We start from the raw sequence: 20,813 nt of genomic DNA on the forward strand, positions 1-20,813 counted from the left end.
TGGATCTATCTTGTACTACCTCTAAATTATTTATGTTTGTCCGAACTTCCAGCAGCTCCCTTAATCTATTACTTATATCACTATGCTCCTTTACCCAAAAACCAGTTTTTGATAAATAAACGTCTGATTGGCCGTATTGTATTATGGCTTAATTTATGACAGATTATTGAACGACAAACAACGAATTTTAATATTGAAAATTATTTATTCCCCGCTCTCTTCTCTCCCTCCCTCTCTTTCTCTCTCTAGCATCCTGTTTTTCAGCGGCAATATTTTTTTTCGGCATTTCACTGTGATATTATCTATAATAACTTATGACACAACAATGTCCGTAATTTCCTTCTTTCAACGATTGATGATGACATGTCGACGACGGCTTTGCCACCGTGTTGTCTGTGGGGCAAATCTCATGGCAACCAAACATCTGCAGCCACAGCACAGAATGCCAACTGGCAGGCCGGGCAACTGCTGATACTATTATTGCTATTAAACAAAATATTATTATCACAAAAAGGATGGCGGACATTTTAAAGCTATGACGCTGCTGATGACGATGATTATGCCAACACCAACATCACCACCATACCATGCGTAACATAAACTGTTAATGCCCATTGTCAGGACCAAATGGTACGGCCAGTTAGCGGCCAAAGCGTGACAGGTCAATTTATAGGCCTTGCGTAAATTAATAAAATTAAAACTTCAACAAAATGCGAGCAAAGAAAAAGGCAGCCAGACTGAAATGGCCACAACAAAGGCGACAAAAAAACCGCCACACAAATCCATACCACCTACCTACACACATACATACAACTACACTCAGATAATTGAATAAAGCAGTCGCGAATAATCCTGGTGACATACCAAAAAAAAAAAAAAATGGAAGAGAAAATCACTTTTTCTTTATTTGTTGTTCATTTTGTGTCTGTTTCAAGTTTTTTTTTTGGCCGCCAAGACTAACGAGAAAAAGACAGATATCAAATCCGATAGAAGGGAGATATATTTATTCATGCCAATAATTGTCAAACAAGGAAGCGGAAATTGTTTCCGTTAATATTTTTATTTTCAATTTTAATTGTCTATCATTGAAGATGATTTCACTCTCTCATCCCAATTTCTATGGATGATAAAGATACACATTTCCTTCGGATTTTTTTTATTGAACAGCAGCGTGGAACAATAGGAAAGTGGATTAACAATATCTTAGTTTGGGCAAATTTAATTTTTTCGGAATGGAGGAGTGCAAATATAGTAAGCCTTAAACCGCTTGTTAAGAGAGGTTTAAGTTCGGCTCGAACGAACCTATAGCAATTTTTTTTAAATGGTTGAAAAAGTAAATCCTGCGATATTCCGTTTTTGGGATTCATTGCGACTTTACCAAAGATTGGACATATTCTGAAAATTTTCGCAAGGCAATAAATCACCTCCATCTAAGAATTGAAAATGACAAGTTTACAGATAATTTGGTGAGAACATGACAAAATGAACACCAATTTTTACCGGTGGTGGGATACGTTCGTAGATTCTAATATGAATATTTTAGGTAGTTAGGTAGTTAGGTGGTATCGTTTAGGGAATTAAAAAAAGATTTAATATGTTAGAGGTAGTTTCGAAAAAAATTGGGCTAACTCTTGTTTAGACCATTTCTAACCCATCTTTTACTTGGAATTGTCTGAAAGGGGCCTCTATTTAAGAATTTTATCTGAAATATTTTCTATCTATTGAACATAATGAAACATCTATTTAAAAAATAGCACTTAAAGGAGAGAGGACCTTCTAAGGCCATCTATTGGAGGCAAAGCCTTCTACAGATGGATGACCTTCTCAAGGTCTTGTTTACCCCGAAAATACTCTTTTACAAGCAGAAGACCCTATAAAGAAATTCATTAAATATAATATTTTCTATAGATATAAGATTTGTTGAAGGTCCTCTTTTTAAAAGCAAATCTTTGAGAAACCTAAAGAAAGAAAAATAGTTCTTGCAGATAAATAACCTCGTCAAGATGTGCTATTCTTAATAGAACTTTATGTCTCTAGTGACAGGAGATTCTCTCTAAGTATTATACATATATAAGAATTTCTTTTATGAATCTTCTACAGACGCGGCATATTCTAAAGGTTCTTAATCGACATAAAGAGAACCTTTAAAGGGCTTCTGAATATGAAACAAATATTAGGATTTTTTATAATATTGTAGACTTTTCAAGGTTATCTCAAGGCGAATAAATAATTTTGATAGAACCCTTTGGTACGGCTTTCTGTCAGGTGAAATACGTTCAAATAGTTTACTTTTTATAGAAGACGATCTTCAGGAAGGCCATATGTAGGTAATCCTAAAATGGTGTAATTTATGATGTTTTTTTTTCTTATATAAGGCCTTTAAAATCTCTTTTGTAGATCGGGGAACATAGTTCCCCTGCAGATAACCTTCCGAAGGTCTCCTGTAGATAAAAAATGTCCAAAAGATCTTTTAATATTAGAATCCCCTTTTAAGACTCTTGTTAAAGGTAGTTCTCCAGTAAGATCCTTCTCTGTCCTTGGCATATAAAATAATTACGAAGGTCTTCTATGGATCTAAAACATTCCAAATGCTTTATTTAGATTGAAAAGGTCCCCTCAAGGTAGATCTTATCAATGTTTTCTGTAGATAGAAAACCTTCTAAGTAGTAGTTGCAACAACTTCTCAAGGTCATCTATCCGTTGAATAACTTTCCAAGGTTTTCGATCGATGAAACATTTTCTGAAGGACTTCTTTAGATACAGACCAACAATTACATCACCTTTAGAAAATACTCCAAAGATAAAATACCTTGTATATAACCTCAAATTATTCTACTAATGGAAACCTTATTAATGGCTATTCATATATAAGGCCCTCTTGAGATTTTCTGTAAATAGGCTATCTATTACAGATCTCCAGTAGCTATACAGGGTGAGATAAAAAAACTGCAACAAAGTCAAACGCCATAATTTTTACAATTTTTTTTTTTAATTTTTTGAACGAAAGCAAAAAGTGTCGGAAATATCATCAAATTTTAGAATGAGTTTAGATTTGTTCGAATTGGTCACCTTTGGCACAAATTATGGCCTTCAAACGGCCAATGAAACCGTCACACGTTGCAAGAATGTTGCTCTGAGGTATTTTTGCCCATTCTCGGCGAAGCGCTTGCTTGAGCTGATCGACACTTTGGTATTTTTTAGTGCCAACCTTGCTTTCCAAAATACTCCAGACACAATAGTCCAACGGATTGGTTTCCGGAGATTTTTGGTGGTCATTGTGCGCTGGAAATGAAGTGAGGAACCTCATTTTGTAACCATACTTGGGTGGCGCGTGCTGAGTCTGCGGCCAAAATGTTTGCGTGCCCAAGCCTTAAATACACCCTCTAGAATATTTTCGCTATAATATTCGGCATTTATTCTTTTCTTATTCGATTAATACGAGCGGAGAGCGACCATCAGCTGTTATGGCGGCCCACACCATGTCCGGCGCTTGAGTTCTGGTGGTCAATCGAAGGTGCACATTTTCACCTGACCTCTTGTCTATTCTTAATAGACCTAAAACTCTTTAGTGTTGGAAGATCTTCTTGAAGTAGTATATAAACATAAATAAGTTCTTCTATGAATCTTCTAAAGATACGGAATTATAAAAGTTTCATAAAAAAAGAGATCTTCAAAGGACTTCTGAATATGATAATCTTTAACTGATCTTTTCAATATCGTAGACTTTATGAGGGCCTTCTACAGATGAAATGCCTTATCAGAGTCTTCTTTTGATAGAACCCCTTCTTATGTGTTTGCGTCAGATGAAATGGCTTCAAACAGTCTAATTTTTACAGAAGACCATCTTACGGTTTTTTATTGAAAGTGTTCTATAGGTCTTCTTAAAATAGTAGATCTTATGATGTTTTTACAAAGATAACGCCTTTTAAATCTCTTCTGTAGATCGGAGGGTTCAAAGTTTTCAACGTTTCCCTGCAAAAGAATAGCCTAGAGATAAAAACATATCCAAACGGTCCTCTCTAGAGATTCTATATTAAGGCCCTTCTCGGTGTTCTGCACAAACAAATATTTAGGAAGTTCTTCTAGGTAAATAAATTATTCCAAATGCCTTTTTTAGATAGAAAACATTCTGAAGGTCCTCTTTAGGTCCCCTTTTTCTGTAGATGGAATATCTTCTAAAAAACATAAGTATTTGGAAGAACTTCTCAAGACCATCTTTCCACAGAACACCTTTCTAAGGTTTTGCATGGATAGAATATTGTTTCAAAGACTTCTTCAAATACAGACCTTCTTTGAGACTTCTAACATTTATATCTCCTTTAGAAAATGCTCTAGATAGGCTATCTACTATAGATTTTCGGTAGCTATAGGTATATCTATATATTCGAAGAGTATGCGGACACACACTCAAGTTGCTAAAAAACAATGAGTATTTATCACCGTAGCTTACCCAGCAAATAAATCTCATTACCAAGTAATGGGATTATGAAGCATATATTGACACCAGTAACTTCCCGGCAAACAGCAACTTAACCCCTTACTTTGAAATGTACACAGATATGCTACTGAGTGCATGGTGTTCTCAACTACCAATCCGAAAATCGCAGGTTCAACCCCATCCATAAGACAAACCTAAAATGAAGTATGGTGAAATTAAATACAAATTCTACTAAAGTGTTTGAACAATTCGAACGATTTGTATACCCTCCGCTGTACTATGGAGGATATATTAACTTTGTCAATCCGTTTGGAATTTTTCGAAATACTCATATTGTATTCAACATATATTCTTAATATATGTAAAATTCTAAGTCGATTTAGCGATGTCCCTCTGGCTGTTCTAATCACGCTAGCTTTGATACGAATTGGGATAGAAAGCTAAAATTATGCACACATGTGTATGTTGTCAGTAGGCAGTCGGTCCACGTTTTCCTATAGCCCTCATATAACTGTACTTCCGATATTCGGTATTTTGACGATTTAGATCACATATTCTAATAGAATTGTTTAAAATCCGGTACTAGGAGTTTGTAACAGAATATCCACTTCGTGTAGCAAAACATTGCAAATATATTTCCACGTTTTCTTATAGCCCCCATATAGTCTTACCTCGCGATTTTCGGTAATTTAGGAATTTATTACTTATAATTCGGTTCATAAAACGTATATTAAGTTTTTATCACTCATAAGGTGGTACCCTAAAATTTTTGTTATTTGGCGATTTTAGCTACATTTTTTGGAAGATATTTTTTATTTGCTATTTTACATTTTGACAACCACTTTGGTATGAAATGGGTATCATAGACGTTACGATATTATTAAGACTATTTTCCAACCGATTTCAGCAGAACACTCTTGTAAAATTACTCAATTCTAGTCTTTCATAAAATAGCATGAATGTGTGTTGGATCTCTTTATTCACTCTTGGTGTCGGGCTGGTAAGTACTTATTTTCCATATTAGAATAAAAAGTTTATAGGGTGGTTTGTAAGTAGTTCATTTCGCGTGAGACGTCGTGTATCTATAAAAATCTTTGGGAAGACCCCCTACCTATAGAAGTCTATTAATCTATGGAAAACCATACAAAACTAATATAAAGTTTTCTTCTTAGGGAACATCTTTGGAGGATATTCTATCACTAGGAGATATTTGGAAAGTTTTCTTAAAAGTAATTTTTTCCATAGAAAGCCTGCAGGTAATTTATATTAAGAATAGCTCGGTAATATCTTTACCTTATACAAATAGAAGGACTTTAAATGGAGTTCCTTCTTTCCACTAAAGATCTTCTATAGATGAAACAAATTTTTAATGGAAGTTCCAAATTGCGTTGAGGCTTGGAATTGCTGCTCTTTGAGGACAAAATACAGGTGTTCCTCAGGTAAATATTTTTTTATTATTACTATTTTTATTTTAGCTATTAATTTCATTACTACTTTTATTGTTTTTGGAAAAATGTGGTGTGGATTTTGGTGTGGTCACGTGGTATAAGATTTCTCTTTTTGTCTTCATTAACATTTTCCAATTAAGTACTCGAGCACAATTGGCCTAAGATGATTAAAAATAATATCATCCAAGGCAATGTCTACAATCAATCATATGCCGTCGAGCGGGTGTTAATGACATTCTGTCGGTCTAATTCCCCCGCTCGGTGCTCAGTGCACTAGACGGTCAATTACTTTTTGAATAATGATTTGTTAGTAAAAGCCGTTAATGAAAATACATTAAAATATGATTAACACCAATTAATTTAATGTCTTTCGAGAGATATGGAGAGATGAGAGAGAGAGCTAATGATTTGTTGTAATAAACATTTGTTAATTATCCAACATGATGGTACTTTTGGTTATATAAATGAAATTTAATTAAATAGAGATAGATATAAACATATGTTGCAGCAGATGTTGGACTTTTTATAATTTTTCTGTGGTGGCAAGTATTAATTTTGAAGGAATAACTCTTCAGAGTGGAGATAGGATGAAAAAATTTCTACTTAGTAAAAGATTATTATTTTGATATGTTTGGAGATATCAAGGTAGAAATGCAGGAAAATACAAATCATTTTATGTATGTATATGGGTTACATTTTCCGTTTAGGTCTAAGTAGACAATATTTTCAAGATGAGTTTTTTGCACAGATACATAAATAAAAAATATTAAATTAATTTAATCAAAAAATATGGAAAAAATAAATGATAAAAATTATAAACAAGTGATAATACGCCATGGGCTCAATTTCATATCACTCCCTATAAAGAGAATAACACTGTGCAACACATAAATAGTTACGGCGAAAATTCATCTGATTATGAAAGTAGAGCTAAACAACTTAAAAAGTATTAGCCGATTTTGCCGATTTCCGATTTGTATACCCTCAGCCAATGTTCGATTATTTAAATATATTTTAACATCTGTTATGATTATTCAAACTCTTGACCCTCAATGGAGTGAGTTCCGAAGGAATGGGCCAATATTGTCGGACCTATATGAATATGATATAAATGTGCCATGTTTGGACTATATTGGTTACATCTTTCACTTTATGTAAGATATGTGATCATTTTTAGAAAATTTTAAAATTTGCGTGAGGTGACAACCGCAGTATGTCAATTTCACACTTCATCTAATACAGATAAAAGTAATGGCATGGGAAAAATTACAGGGTGAGATAAAAAAACTGCAACAAAGTCAAACGCCATAATTTTTACTTTTTTTGTTTAAATTTTATTGAATGAAAGCAAAAAATGTCGAAAATAGCATCAAATTTTAGAATAAGTTTAGATTTGTGCGAATCGTCACGATTGGCACGAATTTTGAGCTTCAAACGGCCAATGAAACCGTCACACGCTGCCCGAATGTTGTCTGCGGTATTTTGGCCCATTCTCGGCGAAGCGCTTGCTTGAGGTGATCGACACTTTGGTATTTTTTAGTGCCTAACTTACTTTCCAACATACTCCAGACACAATACTCCAACGGTTTGGTATCCGGAGATTTTGGTGGCCATTGTACGCTGGAAATAAAGCGACTAACCTCATTTTGTAACCATTCTTGGTGCAGTTAGAATATCCAAGGTCTGCGGCCAAAATGTTTGCGTGCCCAAGGCTTGAATACACCCTCCAGAATATTTTCGCGATAATATTCGGCATTTAATCTGATGCCACGGTCGATTCACACCATCACCATGGCCGGCGCTTGAGTTCTGGTGGCCAACCGAAGGCGAACATTTTCAGCTGACCTCTTTGGCAACTAAAAACGATCATTTTGTTCATTTACAAACTGCTGGATAACGAATGTTTTCTCATCGGAGAAACCCAAGCGAAACAACTCTTTAGCTGTTTTGATTATTTTTTCTTTCTGTTGCGGTGTACGTTCTTGCACTTTTTGGAATTTCAATGGCTTTACCCCGAGCTCATTTTTCAAAATTTGCCGAATGGAATATTGCGACGCGGGTTTCGATCAAGTCGCTTCTTTACTTTTCGAACCATTTCTGCTGATGTTGCTGTTTTCTACTGTCCACTTTCATGACGTCGGGCTACGCTACCAGTATTCTCACCAAAATGCTTATGTACGCTTGTAAACATCAGCTGTCGGACGAGTTGCTTAAAAATGACAGCAGTCTGAGTTTGGTTGCAGTTTTTTCATCTCATCCTGCAAAAAAACTAATATTTATATCCAATTTTATGCGAAACCATAAATTCCATATTCATCTCATATTCTTGAGAGAAATATTTGGATATAGATTGTTTCGCAAGTTATGACAAAGAAAAGCATTGAAAATTATCACCCATTGTGAGTGAGGTACCAGAAGGAGTTCTCAGATGCATATCATCTTCACAACAGATCTTGTGTTAGCAAAAATAGTTTTATCTGTGAAATTTTAAAAAGGGTTGGAAGCTTATTTCGCTATTTTTAAGCGTTTTGGTTATTCAAAACTTTGACTCTTTGTGGGAGAGGTACCAAGAGAAGTGGTCGGATCTCTAGCATTTTTATAACAGATTTTGTGATGATGAAAATACTGAGGTGTACCAAGGCTAAATGGAATGGGTTGTTAATTTCGCATTTTATGAGCTCTATGGATATTCAAAATGTTGACCCTTTGTGGAGGTGGTATCATAAGGAGTGGGCCGATATATTCCATGTTCACAAATGACCTTGGGTTTATAAAAATAGACGTCGGGTTAATAATAAATTTAAGACAGTCGGACTCTTAAATCACATTTTATGAGAGTTACAATTATTCACATTTCTGATCCATTGTGGGGAAGGTACTTGATCGAGTGAAGCGATATTGTCCATCTCCGAACTCGATCTAAGTTTGGTAATAATATTATGATGCACCAAGTTTGGACCAAATCGGACAGATAGGCATTTTCGCACCTCACCTAGCACTGATAAAAATACTAGGATTTGCAAAGTTGAAGCAAAATCGGATTATCCCCTACCTTTCCATGTAGTAAAATATATTTTTTTTTTTTTTTGAAAATTTCAACCTTTTGTGGAGGAGGTACCAGAAGAAGTGGGCTCATATTTTTCATCTCCGAACTCGATCTAATTTTGGTAATAATACTACGATGCACCAAGTTTGGACCAAATCGGATACTTCCTTCGAGAGTTATCGTGCGCAGCACTAAGACAGAAGAACGGACGGACATCGCTAAATAGACTCCAGATGTCCTGAAACGGATTTGGTCCAAAGGGATCTTGGGGTCTAAAACCGTTATTTCGTTGAGGCACGTTTTGGCCGCATCAAATGATATATACCCTCTCTTGCCATATGACTGAGGGTATATAAAAAAGGAAAAAAACTGAAATATTCACTGATTTTATTATCAATTTTTCCTTGGGCTTATTTCGAGTCTAGGGTGTGGAAAATTCCAAGCGAACTAAATTGAACTCGTTTGTACATCAAAACCTCAAAAGAGTTTTCGGGTGGTTAAAAGCCTTTACCCTATTCAAAGGGACCCCTATAGTTTAAAATATATATCCCAACATTTAGGCTTTCAATTTTTTACAGATCTTAGAATTTCTTATTTATTTAGAATAGCCTCTATGTAAGAATTACTCCGAATTCAAGTACGCTTTCAAGTACTGACCATGTTTTCCATTTAAATTCGTCAAATTTTGGAATTTTGAGTTCTTATTGTGCAGGAACCCAATAAATGTTTTGTAAATACTCCAGAATTAGGCAATAAACTACAATTATAATCTTCAATAAAAAAATAAAAAAAAAAAACAATAAAAAATTGCAAATAATAAGCAAAAAAAAAAAAATAAACAAGTAAATCGTGAATATTTTAAAAAATATTTAATGAAGTTAATGGAAAACACTCAAATAAATTAATAAATAATGAATTTATTTAATAATTTATTCCACATTTGTTATGGACATTGTCTCATTTATTACCACTTGTCTCTTTGTTTGTATATTTTCAATTTAGTTTTTACAACCACAAAAACAATGTATCGAAATTTTATTCTGTAAACAATAAAAAGTAGTTTTTAATTGATGTAAATTTATCTTCAATGAATAATATAACCTATTTTGTATGCATTGCAAATTAAATTATTTTTTGGAAAAAATTCTAATTCATTTCTAATTAAAATTATTATAGATTTTGACATAAACAAGTAATGGTAATCAAGTGAGCTAAAAAAAAAGCCAGCCAGCCAGCGAGTTAGTTATGCCCTAAATTTCCTGATGGGGAAAAAATATTTTTGGTTCCTTATCTAGACTCCCTGCTGGCATGTTGGAAAATCGTAATCAAATTTATTTATATTTTTATCACATTTATAATTTTTTCCATTTTTTTTCTGCAGATCCCAAATGCAATTAAAAAGATATGAAATGTACGGGATGTTGCTGGTTGTTGTTGTTGTCATCATCATTGTTATATAATTTTGTTTTGTGTTTGTGTTTTTTTTGCATTTTGTCTCCCTGTTTTTTGCCTTCGCTACAAAACAACAACAGTTTGCTGCTGCAAAAAAATCAAAACATTCGCTTTAATCAATTCAATTTTATTCCATTTTAGACATCAATATCCGTATCTTGGTATATATCTGTTGTGAACATTGATGGCACACATAAAAACAAAAGCCAACTCACACACACACATACATACACTTTTATGCATTTATTCCTCAACACATATGTGGGTAGCTGTTTATGATTAAATATCATAAAATATTCTACGGAGACATATAAAAATAGGGGAATTAAAACAAAAATACACCTGTACGTGTACAACGAATTGGTGGGACGTTATAGAAATTCGTAAGGGGGAATTACGAGAAGAAACACAAACTTTGAAAACATGTTAGGTACCCAGCAACAATTTGGAAAGCTCTTGGATTAAATTTAGCACTACCTGTAATAATAAGTACACAGCCACCTAGCCACAAATGAATTTTCAGAGGCCCATAAGACAAAAAATGACATATTCGAGCAAAATTCTCTAAAATTATCCCAACAATATTTACAGGATGAGATAAAAAAACTGCAAACAACTTCTGTCATTTCTAAGCCACTCGTCTGTTGTTGAGAATTTTCCAGAAAAAAGTTATTCGTGATGGAATTCAGGAGCGATAGTGTGATTTCTTTATATTTGGCTGGAAAACCACAAGTGGCTATCGTTAGAGCACTCCAGCATTTAAATGTGAATAAATCTTTTTGTGTCTCGAACAATCGCTCGTTATCGAGATATTGGTAGCTGGTAGCGTAGCCCGGCGTCAAGGAAGTGGTCGGAAGAAAACATAAATATCAGCAGAAATGGTTCGAAAAGTAAAGAAGGGACTTGACCGAATCCCGCGTCGCAGTGGCCGAAAAAATGGCTCTTGAGCTGAACATATCGCAATATTCCACTCGGCAAATATTGAAAAATGAGTTCGGAGTAAAGCCATTAAAAAGCCAAAGAGTGCAAGAACTTACATCGCAACAGAAAGAAAATAGACTCAAAAGAGCTAAAGAGTTGCTTCGCTTTGCCGAAAGTGGTGAACTGCCGAATTTGGTTTTCCCCGATGAGAAGACATTCGTTGTCGAGCTGTTTGTGAACAAACAAAATGATTGTGTTTACTTGCCAAAGAGGTCAGCTGAAAATGTGCTCCTTCGGTTGGCCACCAGAACTCAAGCGTCAGCCATGGTGATGGTGTGGGTCGCTATATCAGTTGATGGTCGCTCTCCACTCGTTTTAATCGACCGTGGCTTCAGAATAAATGCCGAATATTATCGCGAAAATATTCTGGAGGGTGCCTTGGGCACGTAAACATTTTGGCCGCATACCTTGGACATTCCAAGAGGATTCAGCACCATCGCACTCAGCACACGCCACCCAAGAGTGGTACAAAATGAGGTTCTTCGCTTCATTTCCAGCGCACAATGGCCACCAAAATCTCCAGATACCAATCCGTTCGACTATTTTGTCTGAAGTATTTTGGAAAGCAATGTTGGCACTAAAAAATACCAAAGTGTCGATCACCTCAAGCAAGCGCTTCGCCGGGAATGGGCCAAAATACCGCAGAGCAACATTCGGGCAGCATGTGACGGTTTCATTGGCAGTGTGAAGGCTATAATTGTTGCCAAAGGTGACCAATTCGAACAAATCTAAGCTTTTTCTAAAATTTGATGCTATTTCCGATATTTTTTGCTTTCATTCAATAAAATTAAAAAAAAATGTAAAAATTATGGAATTTGACTTTGTTGCAGTTTTTTTATTTCGCCCTTTATTGGGGATATTCTATTCATGTTGCAATTATCATCCGATCTTTACGAAATTCTGCATGGCAGTAGGGTTAGGACCAGAATAAAACTATTGTTATGGAGCTGTTGTTTTAATAACCATTATTAGGACATAGGAAAATAAGCTACGATAATACCTTTTTTAAAATAAATGATTCAATATGAATGGAAAATAATGGATTGTCAAATTTTTGAAATTGTTCTTTCCGAAAGATCGAATTAGGTATTAGATGTAGTAGATTCCTTTTTAGAGATCGTATGTTTTCGCGAAATATTGGTTCCAAATCAATGAATATTTAAAAAGTGGAGCAATTAGGTTAAGGATTTGTTTTTACTGTGTAGTTTATATGGGAATGTTTCTTAGGGGAATCTTCATGCTAGGATTTTAGATCTGCAGGATTAAAATAAGGGTTACGATACCGTTTTGTAAATAGTTATTTGAGAATAAATTTAAACCCTATATTTGGTAATTAAATTTTTCGTGGTTCTCCTATGTATCTGCTGACAATATAAGATCTAATTTCCTAGCAGAGACAAGGGTACCAGCTAATTAAGTTGATATCTTCAGCTTAAATCAAAAGGTAGATAGATGTGCATAGGCGAAACACGAAAATAAACCAGCTGAAGTGGTAAAACTAGACCTCTGAAATATTCGCATGAATTCGAGTAACGAGGGGAAAAGAGCAAGTTGAAATCTTTACATGCTATAAGTGAGTGATTTCATCACATCGCTAAATCGACATAGAATTTTATGCTGATCTAGAATATATATACTTTGCGGGGTCTAAAATGTATATTTCGAGGTCTTACAAACGGAAGGATATAATTAATATACCCTCCATACTATGACGGAGGGTATAAAATTTGAGTTTTCTAAGCCATTTGAATAAGAGCGCCCGCTCGCTCTTTGCGTTATTTTCTGTTGAAAGTAATGTTCGCTCGGAATTGAACAGAGCCCTCTAAGTTTTACCTTGGGAGCTCTTGTTCTTGAACAGTTCAGATTTAAATCTAATACCGAATATCGAGAGAGTAAGTCTTCCTCTCTCAGAAAACATTGTGTGTGCTTTGCGAAATTGAAAATCATAAATCGACACAAGCTCCTACTTCATTGAACGCAGAAAAGATACTGTCTGTCGACAGGTTGAGATAAAAAAACTGCAAAAAAGTCAAACGCCATAATTTTTACATTTTTCTAAAAAAATGTCTCACCATCAAATTTTATTTTAGATTTGTTCGAATTGGTCAACTTTGGCACGAATTATGGCCTTCAAACAGCCAATGAAACCGTCACACGCTAATCGAATGTTGCTCTGCGGTATTTTGGTCCATTCCCGGCGAAGCGCTTGCTTGAGATGATCGACACTTTGGCATTTTTTAGTGCAACCTTGCTTTTCAAAATACTCCAGACACAGTAGTACAACGGATTTGTAACCGGAGAAATGAAGCGAAGAACCTCATTTTATAACCATTCTTGGGTGGCGCGTGCTGAGTGCGATGGTGCTGAGTCCTGTTGGAATCTCCAAGGTCTGCGGCCAAAATGTTTGCAAGGCTCAAATACACCTTCCAGGATATTTTCGCGATAATATTCGGCATTTATTTTGATACCAATGTCGATTAATACGATCGGAGAGCTAACATCGGCTGTTATGGCGGACCACACCATCACCATGGCCGGCGCTTAAACTCTGGTGGCCATTTCCAGCTGACCTCTTTGGCACGATCGTTTTGTTTGTTTACAAACTGTTGGACAACGAATGTTTTCTCATCGGAGAAAACCAAATTCGGCAGTTTGTCACTTTCGGCCAAGCGAAGCAACTCTTTTGCACTTTTGAGTCTATTTTTTTTTGTTTCGGTGAAAGTTCTATCCCTTTTTGGAATATCAATGGCTTTACCCCGAGCTTATTTTTCAATATTTGCCGAATTCGATTTTTTACTTCGCGAACCTTTTCTTCTGATGTTGTTGTTTTCTTCTGTCTATTTCCTTAGCTAAGCTACCAGTATCACGGTATCGAGCGATAGTATGAGACACAAAAGATTTATTCAAATTTAAATGCTGGAGAGCTCTAGCGATAGTCACTTGTGGTTTTCCAGCCAAATATAAAGACATCTCAATATCACGCCTGAATTCCATCACGAATAACTTTTTTTCTGGAAAATTCTCATCAAAATCCTTTTGTACGCTTGCAAACAATATAATGAGCTGTCACTGGAATAATTTTAACAGCTGTCGAACGAGTGGCTTAGAAATGACAGCAGTCCGAAGTTGGGGCAGTTTTTTCATCTCACCCTGTATTATACAAATTTGTTTTGTTCTGGTGGTAAGTTTAATGATCGATGGTGAGTTTTATATAAAAAACTAACTGCCCTGAACTGAATTGCCCATAGTTGGTGCGTTGGCGAGGGTGAATCTAAATTTTATATTTCCTCGATAATATCTTCTCATATCTATTTTTTTCTGTATTAAAAATTATCTTATTCGTCATATTTATCATACACCATCCATTACATCCGGGTAGGGTGCAGTGGCATATTGATTGGTTTATATGTGTGTGGATATGGGAATATTGTTTTTATTGCATGACAAAACTTTAGATAACAGCAACAGCACATAGACAGATAATACATGGACTTGTCCACTTGTCGCACACATGCATGCCCTTGGGATAATCAACGACAACTACTGCTGGAGATAAAAAAAAACAAAAACTAACAACAACAACTTGTATGAAATAAAATTGAATTTAAATCAATTCTTGAGAACACCAGACACATAACAAACAGAGCTATACTTTCGAACAGGAAGTGCCACATCCCGTCCTGAAATCTCCGATGTTTTTTTTTAATTATTTCTGAAGTATGGATGAAAAAGTTCTCAGTATCACATCCTTTGCAGATAGATGAGGATGACGCTGATGATGATCTCACAACAAATTAAATTCAAGTTTTTTTTTGCAATTTTCCTCTACGGAAAAACTAGACAAAACGATAAAGGAACACTCTTTCATTGTTCCGCACACAGTCATTGCTATGTATATATTCAATGGCTTTCGAAATGCTCTTAATTAGCCACCTCAGCTGTACAACTGGCAATATTATATCCTTGTACTTCGAAATCACATCAGTGTTTGAATGTGGAAATTACCCGCTTGACTGGATGTATGTCATGGTTAGTGTTCCCGTCTTTTGACTGAGCAGAGCCATGTTTGCTGGACAAGCGAAAAAATCGTTCGCAAGCCAATTGCTGTATCAAATCTAGAATATCCATTTAGTTTTGCAAATATTATGGAGCGATGCGATTTTTTTTATACAAGCTGTAAAGTTGTAGGGATTTCTGCGCGTTTGCTCCGTTCGCCAAACGAGCAATGAATTGGAAACAAAATAAACTGAACTAACACTTGAGACTTTTGAAGAATGAAAATTTTTAATTAGTGACAACAATTGCTTGTGACGATGTAAGTGTGTGTGTGTAGAATTAATAATGTCTGTCGCAATGAAAAGGGGTTTATGTTACAGTAATATGGCTCATGAATCTAAAACCCAGTAAACATACAAGAAGAAATGGTCCGATCTCTGCCATCATTTTGACAGATCTTGTTTAGATGTAAATTTTGAGATGTACTAAATCTGAATGGAATCGGATGTTTATTTCGTGTTTTATGAGCTTCATGAATATTCAAAATTGTGATTCTTTGTGGGGAAGGTACCAGAAGGAGTGAACCTATATATTCCATTTTCACAGGAGATCTTGTGTTAGTAGAGATGGTGGAATGTGTGTAATATAAAGAGAACCGGAGGCTTATTTCGGATTTTATAATCGTGTTGGTTATTAAACATTTTTCCCTTTTTGCGAGGAGGTACCAGAAGGAATGTTCCAATCCCTACCATCTTTATAACAGGTCTTGTGTTGATAGAAATATTGAGATGTACCAAGTCTGAATGGAATCGGATGTCAATTTCACGTTTTATGAGCTTATTTTTTTTTTTACACTTTGTGGTGGAGGTGCCAGAATATACAAAAATATTCTGATGTGTGTAATTTGAAGAGAACCGGCTGCTTATTTTGGATTTTATGATCGATTTGTTTATTTCAAACTTTGACCCTTTGTGATGGAGGTACCAGAAGGAATCGACCGACCTCTAGCATCTTTATAACAGATCTTGTGTTGATAGAATTATTGAGATGTATCAAGTTTGAATGGAATCTGATGTAAATTTCGCGTTTTATTAGTTTCATGAATATTCAAACTTTTGACCCTTTGTGGGGGAGGTATCGAAAGGAGTGGACCGATGCCTATCATCTTCACACCAGACCTTGGGTTAATAAAATTATTGGGATGTGGGAAATTTGAAGACAGTCGGACTCTTACACAAAATTTTATAAGAGTTATAATTATTCAAATTTTGACCCTTTGAGGGGAAGGTGCTTGATGGATATTGCTGCAGGCTCTTGCTCATTTTCGCACCAATACTTGCACTGAACCAAATATTGGGTTTTGCAAAATTGAAGCAAAATCGGATTATCCTTTCTCTTTCTGTGCAAGAAATATATTTTTTGTAAATTTCCACCATTTGTGGGGGAGGTATCAGGGAGGTGGACCGATATATTCCGTCTTAACACCAGACCTTGAGTTAATATAAATATTGGGATGTCACATTTTATAAAAATTATAATTATTCAAAATGTTGACCCTTTGTGGGGGAGGTACATGAAGACCGTTATTGTCCATTTTCGCATCTGACCTAGCACTGAATCAAATATTAGGATTTGCAAAGTTGGAACAAAATCGGATTATCCTTTCTTTTTCTGTGCAGCAAATTATTTTCTTTGAAAATGTTGACATTTTGTGGGGGAGATACCAAAAGAAGTGAACCGTTATTGCCTATCTCCGAACACGATCTATGTTTGACAATAACATTACGATGTACCAAGATTGGATCAAATCGAATACTCTATTTGAGAGTTATCGTGCGCCCCAGCCAGCCAGTCAGACAGAGAGACGGAGGGTCATAGCTAGATCGGCTGCAAATGCCCTAAAATGGATTTGGTCCTAAGAGACAAAGTCAAACGCATTAATTTTAACATTTTTTTTTAATCTATTGAACGAAAGCAAAAAATGTCGGAAATAGCATCAAATTTTAGAATAAGTTTAGATTCGGTCGAATTATGGCCTTCAAACGGCCAATGAAACCGTCACATGCTGGCCGAATGTTGCTCTGCGGTATTTTTGGTCCATTCCCGGCGAAACGCTTGCTTGAGGTGATCGACACTTTGGTATTTTTTAGTGCCAACTTGCTTTCCAAAATATTCCAGACACAATAGCCCAACGGATTGGTATCCGGAGATTTTGGTGGCCATTGTGCGCTGACAATAAGGCGATGAACCTCATTTTGTCACCATTCTTGGGTGGCGCGTGCTGATTGCGATAGTGCTGAGTCATGTTGGAATGTAAAGGCCTGCTGCCAAAATGTTTGGCTGGCACTTGAGTTCTGGTGACCAACCGAAGGCGCACATTTTCAGCTGACCTCTTTGGGAAGTAAAAACTATCATTTTTGGTTTACAAACTGCTGGACAACGAATGTTTTCCCACCGGAGAAAACCAAATTCGGCAGTTCACCACTTTCGGCTAAGCGAAGCAACTCTTTAGCTATTTTGAGTCTATTTTCTCTCTGTTGCGGTGTAAGTTCTGGCACTTTTCGGAATTTCAGTGGCTTTACCCCGAGCTCATTTTTCAATATTTGCCGAATGGAATAATGCGATATATTCAGCTCACGAGCCATTTTTTCGGTCACTGCGGCTCGGGTTTTGTCCAAGTCGCTTCTATACTTTTCGAACCATTTCTGCTGGTGTTGGTGTTTTCGTCCGTCCACTTCCTTGACGTCGGGCTACACTACCAGTATCACGGTTACGAGCGCTGGTACGAGACACAAAAAATTTATTCACATTTAAATGCTGGAGTGCTCTAACGATAGCCACTTGTGTTTTTCCAGCCAAATATAAAGATATTACACTACCACGCTTGAATTCCATCACGAATAAGATTTTTTCTGGAAAATTCTTACCAAAATGCTTTTGTACGCTTGTAAACAATATAATGAGCTGTCACAGGAATAATTTTAAGAGCTGTCGGACGAGTGGCTCAGGAATCCCAGCAATCTGAAGTTGGTTAAAGTTTTTTAATCTCACCCTGGTTGAGGGTATAATAATAAAATTGCTAAAATATTTTTTTTTGAAACCTACGAATATAGCTCGGATAGTCCTCGGATATATTTTTTTAATGCACGTTTAATGTCCACACAGTAATTTATGAAATTTGTACGTTGGGTTGCACCACTGCAACCCAGCTGCTGCTATAATCGCTTTTCGACGAGCATGTGTAGCAGCACAGACCATCTCGACTATCATCGGAGTTGTTCAACATTACAATGTCGGTTATAAAAATATAAATTCGCTTTGATTTTATTTTTCTTCTAGTTCTTGTCTTTTTTATTTCTAATTGTATGTTTCCATAAAATTACTGTTCTACGGAGCAGAGGCAGCAGCAACGAGAAAAGGAGGAAAAGATGAAGCAGCTGCAGATGAAGCAGCTGCAGTGTTGAGATTTTACAATAGCAAATGGAATAAACGAAAATAGAGATACAATGCAAAGTGCAAAACAACAATATAATACAACAAATAAAAAATAACAACAACAAGGAGCTAAATGGACAAAACGGAGGAATGAGCGAATGAACGAATAAATGAATGAATGAATGAAATATACTTGAAATTGCAATTAGTTGTAACATGTGAACAGCAATTGTTTGCAGCAGAGAATTGCCAGTTCGTTCAGCTATTCGTTGCACAATGCATGCGAGTTTGTGTTTGTGTGTGTGTGTGTGTGTGTGCGTTTTCCAGGAAAATGAACGACTAGGAAATTAATTGAAAGCAAGCAAAGGAAGCCAGTGAGCATACAAGTGGATACAAATAAAATGACAGGTTCGAAGGATAATGCAGACACTGATGGTCTGAAGATAGATAAAGGTCAATAAGCGATAATTAAGCCAGCTTGAGAAACGATAAATGCAATAAGACATTTTTAATGATGCGATTAGACGTCGTGGTTTACAGGAAACAATTGCAGGTGGAGAGGGGAGAAGAAGCAATTATAGAAGCAATGGAGCAGATTACATGGGTAAGGAATTAATGCATAATTGTGATGAATTTTTAATTGTCTTGAGGGTGTTGTTGGCAGCTATACTAGCGAATATTTTTCGATATCAGCAGATTTTTAAAGTATTGCGGAACTTCAGAAGATTAAAATTGTTAATTTTTTATGGACTTTTAAGGATTATTATTGCATTATTAAAAAATAGGGGTAAAAATGATGGAGAACTCTAGGGGGTTGTAGTTGATTTATTTGTAGGTCTAGATCGTTGATTTTATATAGGAGGCTAGGAATTGCAATGGTAGGTTTATTGAAGAGCTTTGAGGCATATAATATTTAATTTTTCTGAGGATCCCAAAGAGCTATAATAGTGGATTTTATGGCAGGTTCCAGAAGACTGATGCGATTAGAAATCGTGGTTTACAGGAAACAATTGCAGGTGGAGAGAATGGAAGAAGCAATACTAGAAGCAATGGAGCAGATTACATGGGTAAGGAATTAGTGCATAATTGTGATGAATTTTTAATTTACCTAAGGTCGGTCTGGACGGCTATACTCGCGAATATTTTTGAATGGTAGATGAATAAAATAGCAGATTTTTACTCTTTACATACAGATTCCTAATAGCTAGGCAAGCCAAATGTTGTACGTTATAGGATTGTATCGTAATTTTTTTCAGTGACCTTGGAGGACTATTATTGTTGCATTAAAAAAAAATGGGGACAATCGTGGAGGTTTTTATAAAAACTAAAATCGTAGAAATTATAAAATGGCTTGAGAGGATTGTAATCGAGTTTTTTGAGAGTCTAAATCATTGATTTAATTAAGGAAGCTAGAACCAACAACGACCGGTTTATTTAAGGACTTTTGAGGTATATAACAGCGATTTTCTTTTTTTTGAGAATCCGAAAGAGGTATTTTCAAGGTTATTATGAAAGGTTCCAGTGGACCATAGTCCTGTAATATAGAAAAGTATCCAAAGGTCTAAAGTAGTAGAAATTGTAAAGCACTTTCTAAGTCTTTTATTAACATTTAAAAGGAGGACAATGGTGAAATTTATGGATGGACTTTAACAATAATATTTAGGACTGTGGGGAGCTAGAATAATGAAGTTCTCAAGGGTTCTGACCTCAAGTTCTGATTTTTAGGGGATCTAGAGAATTTAATAGTAAATTTTTCGAAGGACTATAATATACGAACGTTTTTAGAGGACTCCAGTCATTCAGAGGCTTTAATAGTGAGAGAGCTCAAATGGCTGAAATCCTCGGCCATTAAGGCCCCAAAAATCTTTAATCGTTTTTATTTTTAGATTTTTGTCAAGAATTCCAGGAAGTTTTTGTCAAGACATCTTTCTGATTCCTGGAGGTGTGAGTTTTAGATATTCAAAGGATTTAAGGAGGTTTTAGACATAAATTGGGATTGAAGGATTGAGAGAGATAT

Source organism: Musca domestica, unplaced genomic scaffold (genome assembly GCF_030504385.1).
Source record: "Musca domestica strain aabys unplaced genomic scaffold, Musca_domestica.polishedcontigs.V.1.1 8, whole genome shotgun sequence".
In the NCBI taxonomy this organism is placed as follows: domain Eukaryota; kingdom Metazoa; phylum Arthropoda; class Insecta; order Diptera; family Muscidae; genus Musca; species Musca domestica.